Source organism: Ursus arctos, unplaced genomic scaffold, assembly GCF_023065955.2.
Source record: "Ursus arctos isolate Adak ecotype North America unplaced genomic scaffold, UrsArc2.0 scaffold_28, whole genome shotgun sequence".
Lineage (NCBI taxonomy): Eukaryota > Metazoa > Chordata > Mammalia > Carnivora > Ursidae > Ursus > Ursus arctos.
In genome coordinates, this window is record NW_026622963.1 from 16,697,613 (window position 1) to 16,718,558 (window position 20,946).

Sequence of the window (20,946 nt, forward strand, 5' to 3'; positions counted from 1 at the left end):
GGGGCAGGGGGAGAGAGAGAATGCTTTTTTTAAGATTTATTTTTTTAACTATTTTATTTATTTATTTGAGATAGAGTGAGAGAGAGCAACAACAGAGCAGAGAGGCAGAGGGAGATAAAGAAGCAGACTCCCTGCTGAGCAGGGAGCCCAATGTGGAGCTTGATCCCATAACCCTGAGATCATGACCTGAGCCGAAGACAGACGCTTAACTGACTGAGCCACCCAGGTGCCCCAAGATTATTCATTTGAGAGAGAGAAAGTGTGTGCAAGAGTGAGAACACAGGTCAAGGGGATGGGTAGAGGGACAGAGAGAAGCAGAATCCCTGCTGAGCAGGGAGCCCCCCAAGAGGGGACCCAATCCCATGACCCTGGGATCATGACCTGAGCCAAAAGCAGACACTTAACTGACTGAGCCACCCAGGTGCCCCTGGAGATTAGTATGGTTTAAGGAAATATATATGAGTGCCAAGTTGACAAGAGATGGACTTATGATGGTAATTTTATGTGTCAACTTGACCATATATTTGGTCAAACACCAGTCTGGATGCAATTGTGAAGGTATTTTTTGGAGGAGATCAACACCTAAATACACCTTTAGTAAAGTGGATTAACCCTCTTAATGTGGGTGGGTCTTACCCAATTAGTTGAAGGTTTTGAGAGAGAACAAATTGAGATTTCCTAAGAAAGAGGAAATTTTGTCTCCAGCCTGGTTTTGGATTAAAGTATGCAACTCTTCTGTGTCGCCAGTCTGTCAGCCTACCCTGCATATTTTGGACTTTTCAGCCTCCATAATCACATGAGTCAATTTCTAAAAGTAAATCTCTCTGTCCCTAATAAACTGACCCTTTAGAAAAAAGGTTTGCTGATCTGTATCCTAGTAATATGGCCTATATCACAAAAGTTGTCAGGGATTCCTAGTCAGAATAGTATGATTTAAAATTTTCCTCACTGTATTTATTCTTATAAGCTCTACTAGGAATGCTAACTTTGAAATGTAAAGCCTAAAAAAACATTATTTTTAATGGAAAACACATAGACCAATGGAATAGAGCCCAGAAATAAATTTTTGCCTATAGGTCAAATGATTTTTAACAAGAATACAAAGTCCATTCAATGGGGGAAAAGACAGTTTGTTCAACACACAGTGCTGGGAAAATTGAATATCCACATGCAAAACAATGAATTTGGATCAAAGACCTAAGCTTAAGAGCTAAAATTATAAATCTCATAGAGAAATGCTTCATGACATTAGATTTGTCAATGATTTCTTCGATGACACCAAAAAGCACAGGAAACAAACAAAAAATAGATTAAATGGGACCACACCAAAATTTAAAACCTCTGTGTATCAGTAGTGTGGAAAAAAAAATGAGCTGCAGAATGGGAGAAAATATTTGCAAATCATATATCTGATAAGTGGTTAATATCCACAATATATAAGACTTCCTACAACTTAACAACAACCACCACCAAAATACCTGGTTAAGAAATGGGCAAAGGACAATCCCTATCAAAATACTGTCAACTTTTTTTCACAGAAATGGAACAAATAAAATTTGTAGGAACCAAAAAAGACCCCGAATAGCCAGAGGAATGTTGAAAAAGAAAACCAAAGCTGGACTTTAAGCTCTATTACAAAGCTGTAATCATCAAGACAGTATGGTACAGCAGACACATAGATCAATGGAGCAGAACAGAGAACTCAGAAATGGACTCTCGACTCTATGGTCAACTAATCTTCAACAAAGCAGGCAAGAATATCTAATGGAAAAAAGACAGTTTCTTCAATAAATGATGTTGGGAAAATTGGATAGCCACATGCAGAAGAATGAAATTTGACCATTTCCTTACACCATACACAAAAATAGGCTCAAAATGGATGAAAGACCTGAATGTGAGACAGGAATCCATCAAAATCCTAGAGGAGAAAACAGGCAGCACTTCTTTGACCTCAGCTGTAGCAACTTCTTGCTAGACACATCTCCAAAGGCAAGGGAAACAAAAGCAAAAATTAACTATTGGGACTTTATCAAGATAAAAAGCTTTTGCACAGGAAAGGAAAAAGTCAACAAAACCAAAAGACAACCGACAGAATGGGAGAAGATATTTGCAAATGACATATCAGATAAAGGGTTATTACCCAAAATCTATAAAGAACTTATCAAACTCAACATCCAAAGAACAAATAATCCAATCAAGAAATGGGCAGATGATATGAACAGACATTTCTGCAAAGAAGACATACAAATGGCCAACAGACACATGAAAAAGTACTCAACATCACTCGGCATCAGGGAAATACAAATCAAAACCACAATGAGATACCACCGCACATCAGTCAGAATGGCTAAAATTAACAAGTCAGGAAATGACAGAAGTTGGCGAGGATGCAGAGAAAGGGGAACCCTTGTACACTGTTGGTGGAAATGCAAGCTGGTGCAGCCACTCTGGAAAACAGTATGGAGGTTCCTCAAAAAGTTGAAAATAGAGCTACCCTATGACCCAGCAATTGCACTACTGGGTATTTACCCCAAAGATAGAAACGTAGTAATCCGAAGGGGCACCTGAACTCCAGGGTTTATAGCAGCAATGTCCACAATAGCCAACCTATAGAAAAAGTCCAGATGTCCATTGACAGATGAATGGATAAAGAAGATGTGGTCTTCTTTTTTGATGCAGCCAACAAAAAAGAATGAAATCTTACCATCTGCAATGACATGGATGGAACTAGAGGGTATTATGCTAAGCAAAATAAGTCAATCCGAGAAAGAATTCCCATATGATCTCACTGATATGTGGAATTTGAGAAACAAGGCAAAGGATCACAGGGGAAGAGAGGAAAAAATGGAACAAGAAGAAACCAGAGAGGGAGACAAACCATAAGAGACTGTTAATCTCAGGAAACAAACTAAGGGTTGCTTTAGTGGAGGGGGGGTGGAAGGGATGGGGTAACTGGGTGATGGACATTGGGGAGGGTATGTGTTGTGGTGAGCGCTGTGTATTGTGTAAGACTGATGAATCACAGACCTGTACCCTGAAACAAATAATACATTATATGTTAATAATAATTAAAAAAAGAAATAAAAAAAAGAAGTGGGCAAAGGATTGGAATAAACATTTTTCCAAAGAACATAAACCAATCAGTAAAAAATCAGTATATGATGAGATACCACTTTACACCCATTAGAGTGGCTATTATATTAAACAACAATAAAAAAACAGAATAACAAGTATTGGCAATGATATAAATAAATTAGAACCCTTGTGCTTTGCTGTTAGAAATGTACATTAAAAGGATTATCCATCATGACCAAGTGGGATTCATCCCTGGGATGCAGGGGTGGTATAACATTCACAAATCTATTGGTGTCTTAGATTTTATCCAGAAACAAAAATTCAGAAATCATATGATTCTCTCAATAGATACAGAAAAAGCATTTGACAAAATACTGCATCCTTTCCTGATTAAAACCCTTCAGAGTGTAGGAATAGAGGGTACATTTCTCAATCTCATAAAAGCCATCTATGAAAAGCCTACAGCAAATATTATTCTCAATGGGGAAAAGCTGGAAGCCTTTCCCTTAAGATCAGGAACACGACAAGGAGGCCCACTCTCACCACTATTATTCAACATAGTACTAGAAGTCCTTGCAACAGCAATCAGACAACAAAAAGGGACAAAAGGTATCCAAATCGGCAAAGAAGAAGTCAAACTGTCACTCTTCGCAGATGACATGATACTCTATATGAAAAGCCAAAAGAATCCACTCCCAAACTATTAGAAGTTATAGAGCAATTCAGTAATGTGGCAGGATACAAAATCAATGCTCAGAAATCAGTTGCATTTCTATACACGAATAATGAGACTGAAGAAAGAGAAATTAGGGAATCCATCCCATTTACAATAGCACCAAAAACCATACGTTACCTTCGAATGAACTTAACCAGAGACGTAAAAGATCTATATTCTAGAAACTATAAATCACTCTTGAAAGACATTGAGGAAGACACAAAAAGATGGAAAAATATTCCATGCTCATGGATCGGAAGAATTAACATAGTTAAAATGTCCACGCTACCCAGAGCAATCTACACTTTCAATGCTATCCCGATCAAAATACTGATGACATTTTTCATGGAACTGGAACAAGTAGTCCTTAAATTTGTATGGAACCAGAAATGGCCCCGAATCGCCAAGGATGTGTTGAAAAGGAAAAACAAAGCTGGGGGCATCACAATGCCGGATTTCGAGCTGTACTACAAAGCTGTGATCACAAAGACAGCATGGTACTGGCACAAAAACAGACACATAGACCAGTGGAACAGAATAGAGAGCCCAGAAATGGACCCTCGGCTCTTTGGGCAACTAATCTTTGATAAAGCAGGAAAAAATATCCGGTGGAAAAAAGACAGTCTCTTCAATAAATGGTACTGGGAAAATTGGACAGCTACATGGAAAAGAATGAAACTTGACCACTCTCTCACACCATACACAAAGGTAAACTCCAAATGGATGAAAGACCTTGATGTGAGACAGGAATCCATCGGAATCCTAGAGGAGAACATAGGCAGCAACCTCTACGACATCGGCCAAAGCAACCTTTTTCATGACACATCTCCAAAGGCAAGAGAAACAAAAGATAAAATGAACATGTGGGACTACATCAAGATAAAAAGCTTCTGCACATCCAAGGAAACAATCAAAATAACTAAGCGGAAGCCCACGGAATGGGAGAATATATTTGCAAATGATGCTACAGATAAAAGACTGGTATCCAAGATCTACAAAGAACTTCTCAAACTCAATACGCGAGAAACAATAAACAAATCATAAAATGGGCACAAGATATGAACAGACACTTTTCCAGTGAAGACGTACAAATGGCTAACGGACACATGAAAAAATGTTCAAAATCATTAGTCATCAGGGAAATTCGAATCAAAACCACACTAAGATACCATGTTACGCCACTTAGAAAGGCAAAAATTGACAAGGCAAGAAACAACAATTGCTGGAGAGGATGTGGAGAAAGGGGATCCCTCCTACATTGTTGGTGGGAATGCAAGTTGGTACAGCTACTCTGGAAAACAGTGTGGAAGTCCCTTAAAAAGTTAAAAATTGAGCTACCTTATGATCCAGCCATTGCACTACTGGGTGTTTACCCCAAAGATACAGACGTAGTGAAGAGAAGGGCCATATGCACCCCAATGTTCATAGCAGCAATGTTCACAATAGCTAAATCGTGGAAGGAGCCGAGATGCCCCTCAACAGATGACTGGATTAAGAAGTTGTGGTCCATATATATAATGGAATATTACTCAGCTATCAGAAAGAACGAGTTCTCAACATTTGCTGCAACATGGACGGCACTGGAGGAGATAATGCTAAGTGAAATAAGTCAAGCAGAGAAAGACAACTATCATGTGATTTCTCTCATCTATGGAACATAAGAACTAGGATGATCAGTAGGGGAAGAAAGGGATAAAGAAAGGGTTGGTAATCAGAAGGGGGAATGAAACATGAGAGACGATGGACTATGAGAAACAAACTGAGGGCCTCAGAGGGGAGGGAGGTGGGTGAATGGGATAGGCCGGTGATGGGTAGTAAGGAAGGCACGTATTGCATGGTGCACTGGGTGTTATACGCAACTAATGAATCATCGAGCCTTACATCGGAAACCGGGGATGTACTGTATGGTGACTAACATAATATAATAAAAAATCATTTAAAAAAAAAAAAAAGGTTGGAATTTTCAGTCCCAGCTCCCTAATGTTGGGGGAGGGGAGACAGGCTGATGGAATCAATTTCCAATAGCCAATGATTTAATCAAGCACCCCTATGTAATAAAACCTCCATAAAACCCCACAAGGATAGGGTTAGGAGAGCCTCCAGGCTGTTGAAACAATGCTTTCATGTGCCATTGTGCCAGGCGCAAACTCATGGATAAACAAGTTCCTTTGTTTGGGACCTAGCCATATGTATCTTTTCATCTGGCTGTTGATTCCTATTCTCTATTATATCCTTTGTAATAAACTGTCCATCTAGCGAATAAACTGGTTTCTTGCGTCCTGTGAGTCAATCTACCAAATGAATCCATCCAACCCAAGGAGGACGTCATGGGAATCTCTGAGGCATAGCCAGTTGGTAAGAAGCACAGGTGACAACCCTGGAGTTGGCAATTGGCATATGAATTGGGGGCAGTCTTGAGGATCTGAATCCTCAACCTGTAAAATCTGATGCTATCTCTGGATAGGTGGTGTCAGAATGGAGTTGAATTATAGGTCATCCAGCTGGTATCTTAGAGTTGCTTGATGGTGTGGGGGAAAAACTCCCCACTCATTGGAATTGAGTGGTGAGAATTAATACCCAATGTTCAGCCAGCATGAGTACCACTCTCCTCTAGCTCCCACACCAACACCAGCTTCAGAACCCCACTGGTTAGGGGATGAAGACAAAGGGGTGGGAAACTGAAAGAACTGGTTAACTTGTGGGCTTCCCTTCAAGTACTTCAAACGTGTTTTTTTGTCTGAGCTTATTTTCTAGCACATTCTCTGAAGAGAGTAAGGAAACTGACACACAGGCAATGTAAGTGATTGCCCATGTTCCCACACCTTTTTTTCCCCTATTATTATCCTAAGGCTAAGAAAATCTGAAGCACAGGCCAGTGAATCGGCGAGATTTAGGTCCAGACAGTACTACAGATGTGGAAGATGTTAAGATGCTTAAGAAAAACTTACTAAGGAATGTGAAGAGGGGCGCCTGGCTGGCTCAGCTGGTGGAGCACATGACTCTTGATCGCAGGGTTGTAAGTTAGAGTTCCATGTTGGGTGTAGAGATACTTAAAAAAAAAAAATAAAAAGGAATATGAAAGAACATGGAATGATAGGAAGGAATGTTAGAATAAATTATCACTTGTTTATAGAGAGAATCACTGATTCAAAGGCTCAGTCGTTGTTATTAGTTATGCAGGTGAAATGTCTGACCACTGAACTCAGTTAGTGACAGAAACTCCCGAAATAATTCCACTGAATGAAGACGATCTGGTAACATAAGGAAGAATTCCAAAAATTGAAACATGATCTTGAAATGGTACTGTCCACCATTTAGTCAAAGAATGAAAAATAAAAAAAATTAAATGAAAAAAAGAGAACAAAGGGTCGGATAAATAGCAACAGCTACTGCAATCTCTTAATGTACTACACTGTAAGTAAATGGAAGCATCACATAATGACATTTTCTGAATTGAGAACTTTCAATAAGCTGAAAGTAAAAATATTTTAAAGAGGGGTGTCTGGCTGGCTTAGAACACGTTACTCTTAATTTCAGGGTCATGAGTTCAAGCCACATTTTGGGTATACAGCCTACTTTAAAAAAAATGATTAAAAGAATAGGAGAAACGCTTGATTACCTTGGGTACCTAGAGACCATTTTCCTCCAACTGACAGTAATGTTAAAAAGAAAAAAAAAGTTCAAGAATCAACTGAATAGGAGCACCCGGCTAGCTCAAATGGAAGAGTGTGCAACTCTTGATTTTGGGGTCAGGGGTTCGAGTCCCATGGTGGGCGTGGAGATTACTAAAAAATAAACTTTAAAAAAAAATCAACTGCATAGCTGACAGCACTGCGTGAAATATTACAGATTCATATAAATAGATTAGATGTTCCATATGATCATGTCAAAATTAGTGACTCCTTTTTTTAAAAAGATTTTATTTATTTATTTGACTCAGAGAGAGAGACAGCAAAAGAGGGGACACAAGCAGGGGTAGTGGGAGAGGGAGAAGCACGAGTCCCACTGAGTGTGTGGGGGGAAGCTAATGCGGGGGCTCAAACCCAGGACCCTGGGATCATGCCATGCACCAAAGGTAGCCGCCTAAGGACTGAACCACCCACGCGCCCAAAACTACTGGTTCCTTTTAGCCACCTTATATTGAGATGCTGTTACTTAATGGAATTGCCTGGAGACATCCAGAAGATCCAACCCAGATAAGATCGAAAACATTCCAACCGTGAAAGGATGGTCTCTTTTTCACAAAGTACATAAAGAATCTTGTCATTCAAGGATAACGGAAGCGCAGAGGACTACTTGGACAAAGAACATATTTGCAAATCAAAGCAATACGCAACTTCCTTTTATCATTAAAATGATGTGCCACGGGGGCATCTGGCTAGCTGAGTCAGTAGACCATGTGACTCTTATCTCTGCCTTGTAAATTCAAGCTCCATGTTTGGTGTAGACATTTTACATAAAAATGAAATCTTAGGGGTACCTGGATGGCTTAGTTGGTTCATTGTCTGCGTTCAGCTTGGGTCCTGGTCCCGGATCCTGGGATTGAGCCCTGCAATGGGGTCCCTCCTCAGCAGAGAACCTGCTTCTTCCTCTCCCTCTGCTTCTCCCCCTGTTCTTGTGTGCACTCCCTGTCAAATAAACAAATAAATAGAATCTAAAAAATAAATAAATAAATAAATAAAATATTAAATAAAAGGCATATGCCACAATCTATTATTTTTTAAAATTATTTTAAAATGGTCCTCATTCAGTCAGTGCTTTAGAGTTTTAAACTATATGGACAGGAATGCAAGTTAAAATATTCTAGGCTTAATCATTATAAAATAATGTACCTTACTTCATGCAATATTCTTTGGAAAATTCTTTAATTTACGGTGTTGCTAATGTAATATTTTCCATTTAAATTTCAACAGGTTTTAATGGACTTAAGTTCCATTTAGTGTTCAACATTTTTTATATTTAGGAATTATATTTTATATATATATATCTCCAACAGATGAGAAGATGCTCAACATCAATCATCATGAGGAAAAGGCACATCAAAACTTATGAGATATCACCTCACACCTGTTGGAATGGTTAAAATAAAAAACACAAGAAATAACAGATGTTGGCGAGGATGTGGAGAAAGGGGAACCCTCTTACACTGTTGGTGGGAATGCAAGTTGGTACAGCCACTCTGGAAAACAGTACGGTGATTCCTCGAAAAGCTAAAAATAGATCTACCCTATGATCTAGCAATTGCACAACTAGGTATTTATCCAAAGGATACAAAAATACTAATTCAAAGGGATACATGCACCCCCTTGTTGTAATGAGCACTAGGTGTTGTTTGGAAGCATTGAATCACTATACTGTACGCCTAAAACTAATATTACACTGTGTAACTGAAATTTAAATAAAAAAAAAAACTTCATTTCTGGAGCACCTGGGTGGCACAATTGGTTAGGCGTCCAACTCTTGGTTTCAGCTCAGGTCCTGATCTAAGGGTCATGAGATGGAGCCCCGTGTCAGGCTCTATACTCAGTACTTAGGATTCCCTCTCCTTCTCCTTCTGCCCCTCCTGCTTGTGATCTCTCTCTCGCTCTCAAAATAAATAAATCTTTTTAAAAAAAAAACTTTTCTGGGGCTCCTGGGTGGCTCAGTCAGTTAAGTGGCTGCCTTCTGCTCAGGTCATGATCTTGGGGTCCCGGGATCAAGCCCCACGTCCTTCTAGCTCCTTGTTCAGAGGTGAGTCTGCTTCTCCCTTTCCCTCTGCCCCTCCCCCACACTGTGCTTGTGCTCACTCTCTCTCTCAAATAAAATCTTAAAAAAATATTAAAAAAAAAACTTCATTTATGATAATGCATAGGTGGAACAGGACAAGAACTCAGAAACTTCTGGAGATGGTGATCTATCTTCTGAGAATTTAAATTATGGACACAGGCAGAATAAAAGAAAAATATCTATTTATAAAATATCCTTTGCCCTCTTAAACAATATAACAATTTATTATCTCCTTTAGTCATTTACTTGAAAAACATGTATTTCTCTCCTGTTGCAGAGACTGGTTGCTGACATAAAAAAATATCACATGGACCCTGACCATGTCATGTTCACTATTCCACAGGAAAAAAAAATGTTGGACCCAGCTTGGAAAAAATGTACATATGCCTTTTGTAGGAAATTGTGTGGCAGCCCCATGGAAGGTTGTCTGGGCCTTGGCACAGGGCTCTGGGCTTCTTCTGTCACCCAATGCTCAGACAGACAAGCTGCTACCCTCATGAGGGGACACCCACCTGACAGGGTCTCTGAAGCTTCCCTGAGCCAAGGTCCCTTCAGGTCCTGGGTGCTTGCAAGTATTCCACATTCCCCTAGACCAAACCCCTTTCACTTTCCAGAAAACTGCTTGCATTTTCTGTGACATTTTTTAAAGTTTGATATTAAACCAATGATGCCTGCATTGTGCTCCTCTGGTCTGTCAACCAGTGGAAAGGAAGGAGAACAGGAGATGAAAAGGGAGAGGAAAAGAGAGGAGGAGAGAAGTCAAAACAGGGAAGAAGACTCTGGGAAAGAAAGCTCTCTGTGTGGAAAAAAGGTAATGTAAATAGGGAATGGAGGAAGGCAAACCAACACCTGTGTGGCTAGATTGGGATTGAAAGTATCATTATAAATACATGGAAAAATACATGCACACACACAGTTTTATGTATCTATATACATATACACAGATCTTCCTCAACTTATATTGGGGTTATGTCCTGATAAACTGAGTTGAAAATATTGTAATGTTTAAGACACCTAATCTACCAAACATCATAGCTTAACCTAGCCTACCTTAAATATGTTCAGAACACTTATATTAGCCTACAGGAGGGCAAAATCACCTAATGCAAAGCCTATTTTACAACAAAGTTTTGAATATCCCATGTAATTTATTGGGTACTGTATAGATAGATAACAGAATGGTTGCATGGGTCCAGACTGGATGGCTGACTGGTAGCTGTGGCTCCCAGCCACTGTCCTGCATCATGAGAGTATCATGCCTCCTACCACCAGACTGAGAAGCAGACTCCCTGCTGAGAAAGGAGCCCGATGTGGGACTCCATCCCAGGACTCTGGGACCATGACCAGAGCCGAAGGCAGATGCTTAACCCACTGAGCCACCCAGGTGTCCCTGTTTTGTTTTTATTCTTATTTTTTTTATTTTAAAGAAATGGGTATATCCATGTTATTTTAAACTTTATTTTGAAGCAAACTTACATATATAGAAATTACAAGAATATTAAAAAGAATTCACATTTACCCTTTACTCACTAATTCTAAATATTTTGCCACATTTGGTTTGTCATGTTTTAAGCCGCCATCACTTTCACCTGGACTGCAGTTTCCAGCCCCCTCCCTCTCTCAGCCCTCCTTCTAAATAATTTGGGGAAAGTAATACACAAAGGAAGACTCCAAGAGGATAATACTGAAAACTTCATGGAGTAGAACACTGGCAGAAATGATAACAGAGAAAGGGGAGTGCTGAGGCAGTAGAGAGTGGGGGGTGCATAAGGAGGCCTTGTAATCCTAATTTTGAGAATCAAAGAATTACACAATCAGTAGGTATATAGATGCTTTACTTGTGTGATTGATATAAAACACTGAAAATGTCCTTTCTCCCAGGAGCCCTTTATAAACTTAATAACACATGTACCGTGCACTAGGTGGCATAGGCAAAAAAAAAGAAAAAAAAAAAAGAGAAACTTTAGCTTTTCCAGCCTCAACCCTGAATAACTTCAGTACAAGCCTTCATACACAATTCTATTTAAGGCAACGAAGAAAAATAATCACATGGATTTTGCCCTTATTGTGTTCACGGTCCAAGAAAGAATTAGAACTAGTTAATGAAATTTGAATTTAAATAGTAAGAAAATAACTACAACTAAACCACAGGTCTCTGTCCCTCAGTCTGCACCCAAACCTCCTGCTAGACATGCACATATCTATTGACAATAGTCATTTATCAGTTTTCACACTGCAGAGTGTAAGTGTCTCGTCTAGTCTTACTTTCAAGTGTAAGGGTCAAAGGATACACACACTTAGAAGTTCATGGCAGCAGCGTTGGTGATAATCGTACACTACACAGGACCCTAACGATCATCAGGTACAGAAGGGCCCCATTTACTTTGGAATTTATTTATATATCATATAAAATGGTATCATTCATACATATATAGATATATTAATATCACGATATACACAGATATGCATAATTATTGGTATTAGATATATAGTGGTGATAGATATAATGATAGAATACTATCTAGAGATAAAAATGAACAACTGGATCTACATACAACATTGATAAATATTGAAAACAAAACAGCCTTACTTTGGAGATATTGTGGGGGTTTAGTTCCAGACTACTGCAACAAAGTGACCATCACAATAAAGTGAGTCAAATGAATGTTTTGGTTTTCCAGTACATATAAAAGTTATATTTACACTATACTGTAGTTTAAGTGTGCAATAGCATAATGTCTAAAGAAAAAAGTACGTACCTTAATTTAAAAATATTGCTAAAAAATGCTATCATCTTAGCTTTTGGTGAGTCATAATCACTATCATAGATCATCACAACAAATACATTTAAAGTTTTAAATTTTATGGATGTGACACAGAGACATGGAGTAAGCAAGCGCTGTTGGAAAAAATGGCACAGGTACAGTTGCTTGATGTAGGGTTGTCACAAATATTCATATTGTAAATGCAATGTTTGGGGCTGCTGGCTGGCTCAGTGAGAAGAGCATGATACTCTTGATCTTGGGGTTGTGAGTTCGAGCCCCACATTTGGTGTACAGATTACTAAAAGAAATAAAAAATAAACTTAAAAAAATGCAATGTCTGTGAAGCACAATAAAATGAGGGATGCCTATAGTAAGTGGGAAAAGCAAAAACAAAATATACAGTTAAGACCAAGCAAAGTCTATAAACTCTATAACTTAAATATGTAATCTCAAGGGATAAAACTGTGAAGACCACATGGCAGATTCATCCCCATTGGAAGAGGACATCAAGATTGGGAAGGGATGGAGAAAGAAGGTGATAAATCTCTTCACGGGGGGAAAAATTTCCCTCCCTGCATCACAGTTGTTAATATTTAAACAAATGTGTCCTAAGTACGCTTGAAAATTTTTCAGTCCTCAAAATAAGAACTATCAGAGACGTTTTGCTGAAAATCTTGCTTTGCATTTATTTCATTGTTTTGTTTTGTTTTTTTCTGTTTAATAGTGTATGAAGATCTTCAATAAATGCTATAACTGCTCCTCCTCACCCTGCAAAAAACCAAAAGATTGAGAAGGGATACCCAATGGTTATGAAAAAGCCAGGGATCTTCCTTAAGACTCTACATCACTGAGTAGAGGAGGTCACTGCAGATTAGAGTAAAGAGACATATAAAGGGGACTGAGTTCTGGGGCAAGCCACAGTATAGATTTCTAGAAGAGGAAAAGTTCCCAGCAAAAGACACAAAATGGAGCAGATGGTGAGGTAAAAAATAATCCAGGGTACAGATCTTCTGGATTTATGATGGGCTTATGTCCTGATAGACCCATGCTAAACTGAAAATATCATAAATCAATAATGCATTTAATACACCCAACCCGCCAAACATCATAGGCTAGCCCAGCCTACCTTAGATATGCTCAGAACACTTTTCATTAGCCTACAGTTAAACAAAATCATCTAACACAAAGCCTACTTATACTAATAAAGTGCTGGGTATCTGATGTAATTTATTGAATACGGTACTGGAAGTGAAAAACAGAATTACCATATGGGTGCAGAATGGTCGTCAGTGTATTGATTGTTAACCCTGGAGATCACACAGATGACCTGGCAGCTGCAGCTCGCTGCCAGCATCAGGAGAGAGTATTGTGCAGCCTATCACCGGCCTGGGAAAAAGGGGAAAGATCAAAATTCAAAGTATGGTTTCTACTGCATGCGTATAGCTTCTGCAGCATCATAAAGTCCAAAAATTCTAAGTTAAGCCATTATAAGTTGGGGACCGTCTGTACGTGATTTCCTGAAAGCAAACTGAGGACAATGGTTCTGATTGAGAGAGCGATCAACTGATCACTCCTCCAAGCTGTCCTAAGGCACCTTGTAGAAGCTTTCAGAATATTTCTCTAGGTGCAAGCAAAAGAACTCATGTTATATTACGGATTTACTATGTATATTTTCTGTATATATTTTCTAATCAATTTCATTTTAGTTTGATGACACAAAAATTGAACTATTTCGTGCTTCCATAGTATTTACGATTTAGGTAAATAAGTAAGGTTGGTCAGTTAACTTAGGGAATGATGATTCAAAATTAGGAAGAGTTTATAAAGTGAGATCTGCTTGAATCTCCTCTATGTCATCCTCCCAAACCTCCTAAGGACTATCTCTAACATACCAGATAATCTTACCCTGTCAACTTAAATAGCTGAAATCGAAGTATACACACTACTGCAAGTTTTTAAATTATTTATAATATTCTGAAACCATTCACTAAAAGAACATTCTTATTAAGGTTAATTCCAATGTTTTGTTTCCTTAGCTTTTACTTATTAGTCCTAGATGTTTCCTCAAAATAAAAAAAAATAGATTAAAAAAAAAAAAGACTCTACATCACTGTTACTTCCACTCCCTTACCTGGAAAACTAGTTGGGATCTCCTTAGACTAACAGAAGACACATTCTTGAGTGCAAATAGACATGATTCCCAGCTTACTCTGCATCAATGCGTTCTGGGAGTGGTTACAACTCCTCCAGGATCCATGTTTTTCAGGCATATAAAAGCATGCACCTGCTTCCCTATTAATTCCCCAAATAAACCCTGGAGCAAACTCTGTTCACCTGTTCACCTGCTAATGTCAATCTTCTTAATCACAGCTGCATCAGAAACCTTCACAAAGCTGAACTTGTAATTCCAGTTCCATTGTCTTTGGATCACATCCAGTCTTGCACTAAGTCAATCCCGTCAGAAGAGCATTACAGTTGGAATATTTTAACTGTCTTTGAATCTACGCTAATCCCAGAATTTGTGAGTGTCGCCACCAGGAAACTTGTGGATATCTCTGCTCTGTCAGTTAGAAGCCGCTCTAAGATGGAAAGGTTGATAGTATACCTCTAGGGCATGCTCATTAAATCCCTACTTGGAAGGGTGCCACACCTGGGTAATTCTCCCAAACAAATCTGACAACTGACTTACAACATAACCACAGAGCAGTAGCTATCTAAATGCTCTCTGAGCTGAGCTCTGCTTCAGGGATTTGAGATTTGGAGGAGAGCCTAGTCCAGTGCTTTTCAAAGAATAAGGAGCTTTGGAATCAATGGAGACCATATGGATTCTGATTCAGTAGGTCTGGGGTGAGAACTGAGATTTGCATTTCTAACAAGACTCCAGCTGATGCCAATGGTGCTTGTTCACAATCCTCACTTAGAGTAACAAAGATTTTGCATCCTGCTTAAGGTTGTACTTGTCAGGGAGACATATCTAGATAGAATCCTAATTTTAACTAAACAGCTGTGGGATCTGAGGGAAAGGAAAGTCCTTTCCCTCCAGAGTTGCATTTATGGGTACCCCCCCTCCCGCATCTGCCTTGATGGAGTTTGAGTATGTAAAGCATTCACTTACATATTAAACTAAGCTTCAGTTCTGCACTCTCAGACTTGGTACACTTCAGTGTATTTTCTATCCCTGTTAGTGAACTCCAGTCTCATTCACTGGTTGCGCTAGTACTTATCTCAGAATGTGGTCCTCAGCTCAACCCGGGCACTTGTCAAAAACAAATTCTCAGGCCCCAAACCAGACCTAGTGAATTAGAAACCCGTGGGGGGGGGGGGGGTTACTCTGTGTCTTAATGAGCCTTCAGATTATGCTGATACATACTCAAGTGGGAGAACAATTGCCTTTGCCAGAGGGATATAGTAGTCAAGCAGAACCACTGGAAAAAATAAAATATCCAAACATTATATTTATGATTGCACAATATTATAATTGAAATAATTGCTTTGTTGACATGAAAAATGGTTTTTTTTAGAGGTTCATTTATTTATTTGAGAGAGAGAGAGCATGAGTGGGAGGAGCAGAGGGAGGAGAGAGAAACTGACTCCATACTGATTGCGGAGCCCCACATGGGGCTCAAACTCACGACCGTGAGATCACAACATGAGCCAAAACCAAACGTTGGCCGTTTAACCGACCATGCCACCCAGGAGCCCTGAAAATGTTTCTGATATTAAGTTAAGAAAAATTTTCTAAGCAATTCTAACAGATAGAGGAGGTGGTGAACTTGACAGGGCATACATGCAAGTAGAGGGTAAGGAGTGAGACACGAGAGATATATTAAGATTTCTACTCACGTAAGAGAAAGCACCTTCGGTGACTAGCTAAAGGGGCAGAAAATTCTAAAACAGCTTCACATACCCTGAAGTCGAGAATTACAAAGAGAAAAGCTGTATCACATTGTTCAAAATACAAGTATATCAATCAAAAATAATGCAATAAAATGCTTTGTGTCTCTTGGAAAGGGGAGATACAGATAGGAGAGAGGGAACATTTTATAAAAAACTTGATTTTCAGGGTGCCCGGCTGGCTGCCTAGAGCGTGCAGCTCTTGATCTTGGGCTGTGAAATTAAGCCTCATGTTGGGTGTAGAGATTATTAACTACCACCACCACCACACTTGATTTCCTGCATGGGCGCGCGCACACACACACCAGAAATAAACAACCTATATTGATACATTGTACAAAACCCACATACTTGTTTAGGTTAAGTAAGTGGCACTGTGGCAAATTTGCTCGAAGAAGCCCTTGTCTCTGCCTTATGTGAGCACACGGACTTCAGAGAAAAGTGATAGTGATGGAATTAAATGAAAACTCTGAATATTTTTTATAATAGGAGTCTCATTAAAATAAAAACAAAATTAACTCTACCATTACTCAAAAATAGCTCAAACATTTGACAATATGTTAAAAACAACACAAAATAATTGTTTTGAAAGGAAGGCACATAAGGAAATTTGCTCACAGAAGATTTCTGTAGCCACAGAATTAATGCAAAATATTTTCAGATTTTGTATAAAATCCAAAGCTCTCTTCAGGACACATTTGTAAAGCCAGAACTAAAGGAAGAAGGCAAAAGATAAGTGGGGAAAATCAGATCATTTAAAGTGTGTATTACATAATGTACATTTCTAAGACTGTAGCTGCAAATTCATGTTTTAAAAACCTAAATCCTAAACATAACGAAAGTACCGAGAAACTCAAATATGAAACAGGTAGATTTTCCAGGGACGCGGAAACGAAAACTTGCAGGGAAACAGCGCCGAAGCAAGCAGGATTGGCCCCTGCGGGCCTCTGTCAGCTAAGTCCCTTCCCGCAGTGCCGCGGGATCGGGGTGGAGCCGGGCTGATGGGCATGGCTCATTGCCTTCGCGATACGGTCCTGGGATGGTTTGCGGAAAGCAGCGCACGCGCGTGGCAAGGGCTTCGTAGGCGCGGAACCTCTAGAGAAACTTCGTGTTATCTTATAATGTAATAATTATAGTTTTTAAATGATTTTAGTTTTCAAGATAGGCAACATTGGTCTGAAAAAAAATACTTCAGAATTACTACTTAAGTTCGTTCCTTCGGGATGCTCCATAAGTACGAATTTTAAATAATCAGGACAACCGCGCGATAAAACATGTGCGTTTAAAAAGTGTTTGATTCAGAGGAATTGAATCATTGAAAAAAAATAGGACAGCATATTATTCCAAAGGGAGTTTTCCTTTATTTCGTTATTTCCCATTTAGAAATTTGTGACCTTCAAAAATTCGTTCTTAATTAAAATTTCAAACTTGGCACATATTACATACTGAACAAATACATGCTGGTACTGGCTAAATTTAATATTAACATGATCTATGTACTACATATACACGTATACAACGGAACACGTATAGAAGCATATAATGGTGGTATTTCTTAAGTGGATATCTGAATACAAAAAAACCAAAATGCAATGTTGTGTAACCGCACAACTCAGAAGGCTGAGGTGGACTTTTATTTACTAATTTTTGAACTGATTACTCTTTCAATTACGTTAGCACACATTCTTCATTTAAAAAAAGTCAAAATGGTGAATTATATATGTATATATATTATTTTTAAAATATTTAATAAAAATTGATCATTAAAAAAAAAGACTGGACATAGTTGAGTTTTATCATGTTGGAATTATTCTCTGCCTCCCTTTTGCTTTTCTATAGTCCTAATATTTATTATCATTACATTAAAAATACATAATAAAATAATAGAATTTTAAAAATTATAAGTCAACTTCCAAATAATTAAGAACAAAGGAGTAAGGAATCCTATTTTTTGGAGTAGTTTGGAGTATTGACTTGTTAAAACATGGAATGCAACAGATAAAAGTTTATGCTATATTTTTGTTATACACTAAAACCAGAAAGTGGAGACCAGCACTGGGGAAATGGGTCCATTGGATAATAAAGTTGAGGCAGAAAAGTGAGTCCCAGTGCAAGCTGGTGAGAGGAAGTAAAGGGAGCAATGATGCATGTAGTAGGGGTGAAAATAAACAAAGATAATTTTGAGAGTTATTTATTTCAAAACTTTGCAGAACACAAAAAATTGTCAAAGAACATTTTTAAAAGTAAAAATTTTGTTATTTTTAACATAAATCTTGAAACTTGGGTGAAATTTTGTCCTAGTCGAACAAATGTTCTTCAGTTGATTTGATTTTTTTTTTTTTTAGGAAAGTGCCAAAAGAATGCAAGACAAAACCGAAAATGTCTCTTTATTAAAATGGAATTCCATTTACATAAACGGATGAAGCATAATAGCTTCCATATAATTTTTAAAGTATTTGAAAATTCAGACCAATGAGATTAAAGAGAAATAAAAACATTATAAATGATTATGTGATGTTTTACAGACAATAATTATAAAACAAAAAGTCTATGGACACAAAACACCACGTTATTTTTCTGAGTAAATGCTAATTACTCTATATGCATAAATTCTAAAAGCAAAGCACAAGAATATCCCCTTCCTTTCCCCCACCTTCCTAGGTGGTCTTTTTCTTCATGGAGCAAACTACTGATGGAAATTTCCCTAATGGAAGAATCCCACAGAAGTCAGGAAGACAGAGGCCAGGAGCCGGAAGGAAGTCACATGGGGCGCCGCACCCCCATGCATTGCAGGAGCTCACCAGATCATCCCATCTGGGCCATTGTCCTCCCTGCCATTCACTTGACCTTCCCTAGTGCACCTGGGAGACCCAGCAGGGCAGAAGTTATGCGTTTTCTGTTGGACTTGGTGCCAGGCCTGGCGCAATGATGGGACCTGGAGCGGTAAACTACCAGCTTCTAGGCTTTGGGACAATGGCTGCATTGTTTCTGGTTTCCCGCTACCCTGCAGATGGTCCAAAAGTAAAATTTTCAGATTAATGCAGAAGATTCAAAATTGATGTAACATAAAATTCAATCTTCCATTAAAGTATTATAAACCAAAACTCAGTATGTACCAACATGCTATCAGGAAACCACAGATTTCAAGACAGTTTTATCCTGTTTTCAAATTTCAAATGTTCTGTAAGTTAACAATTATATTGTTATATAATTTTGACTATATGACAATGATTTCAAAGAACTATAGAAAACAAATGGATAAAGTTAAAGGCATCAGGTACCTCGGGAAAAAAATGCTAACAAAACTTTAGTTGTTAGAAGAACAGAAAAATTCAAAATTAGTAACTGGATTCCTTCAAATGAAAAAATTAACAAATCAAGGAAAGCGAGACTATGATTCACTTAGAGAAACTCCAACAAGGTGTATGTAAAGTGATAATTTTTTCTCAAACGTATTGGAATACTTAAAAAAAAAAAAAAAACAACCTACCAAGGATTTAGGCTGTGAAATTACATTTATCTCATGAACCACCCTTCAGTTGTTGAGGAAAATCACGCACACACGCATTTATGGAAGGATGAGTTTGACACAGGATAAACACAATTGTGAACAGGTTTTATAATAAAACACGAACTACATATGTGTGTCCATGGAAACTCCTGTAGTCCATGTTTGTAATGAAATCCATCACCCTACCAGGGCTTCACACCAACCAGAACAATAGTTAACTAAAGAAAGTGGCGTTAAAAAGTAGATATATGGAGCCAGGCTTCCATGTGTTTTTACTGTAAATAATTCTGAGTTGTGTTTTTTCCCTGGAGGCAAAACATACCATTATGTTTCAGTTTTGAAATAAGGATTTAAAAAAACAGATTTCTACTCAAATGAATGCAGTTATCTTTGGTTCTTGGACCCATCTTTTCCTAGTTATGACTTTTTCTCCTTTCAGCCTTCTGAGACTTGTTCCCTCCCATCACAACTCTGCATTATCCCCAGCCTCTGCTAATAACAACATACTGTGAGCCTTTCAATGAGACTGACTTTGGCCTCTCCTTTTCTTGTTGCCAGATGGCGCTGCAATCCTGTATCCTTTACATGAATTAAAGTTTCTATTCCTGAGACATGAGCAATAAAGGCATGCAAATAACTTGTGCATGGAATATTCACAGACTGATTTGGGATCTCACACAGGAAAGTCTAAGTGGATGAAGACAGTGGTGCGAGTCATAAACCGTTGTTCCTCGTGAGCTTCTCCTTGAACTGAAGGATTTTTTTTTCTCTTTCTGCCAAACCCTTTATTCTTTTGCCTGCACAGACTCTCTCTAAAACCAAGGGTTTGAATTAGTAAATTTTCAGAGAACAAGATACCAAAATTTTCAATTTATAGGCACATCGGTAACATTCTTTTTGAGAAGATGTCAAATGTAGCTAATGAATATAACAGCATACAATCAAGTAACTAAGGTGTCATTAAACAATTTCAAAATTTAGCCCCTGCATGTATGTCCCACTTGATTCGGGTAGATGAAATATTTTCTGCCTCAAGTATTTTGTCATCTGTTCATAACCTATTTCCTGCCTGGAACAGAAATCCTATTTTTGTCTTCCCTGTTCTATTTTCCTTGAGTTTCTACTACCTACCCTTTATGTCTTTAGTCATCATTTGCTCCCTCCCTGACCGCTTAAATCTAAACTACAGGCTCACATATCCTCTGAAATCTTCCAGTACT

At 38.4% G+C, this 20,946-nt stretch overlaps 1 pseudogene; it reads left to right on the forward strand.

Moving 5' to 3' along the window:
* Positions 1–6,088: 6,088 nt before the first annotated feature.
* Positions 6,089–8,013, forward strand: LOC123001655 (centromere protein K-like; annotated as a pseudogene).
* Positions 8,014–20,946: the final 12,933 nt, after the last annotated feature.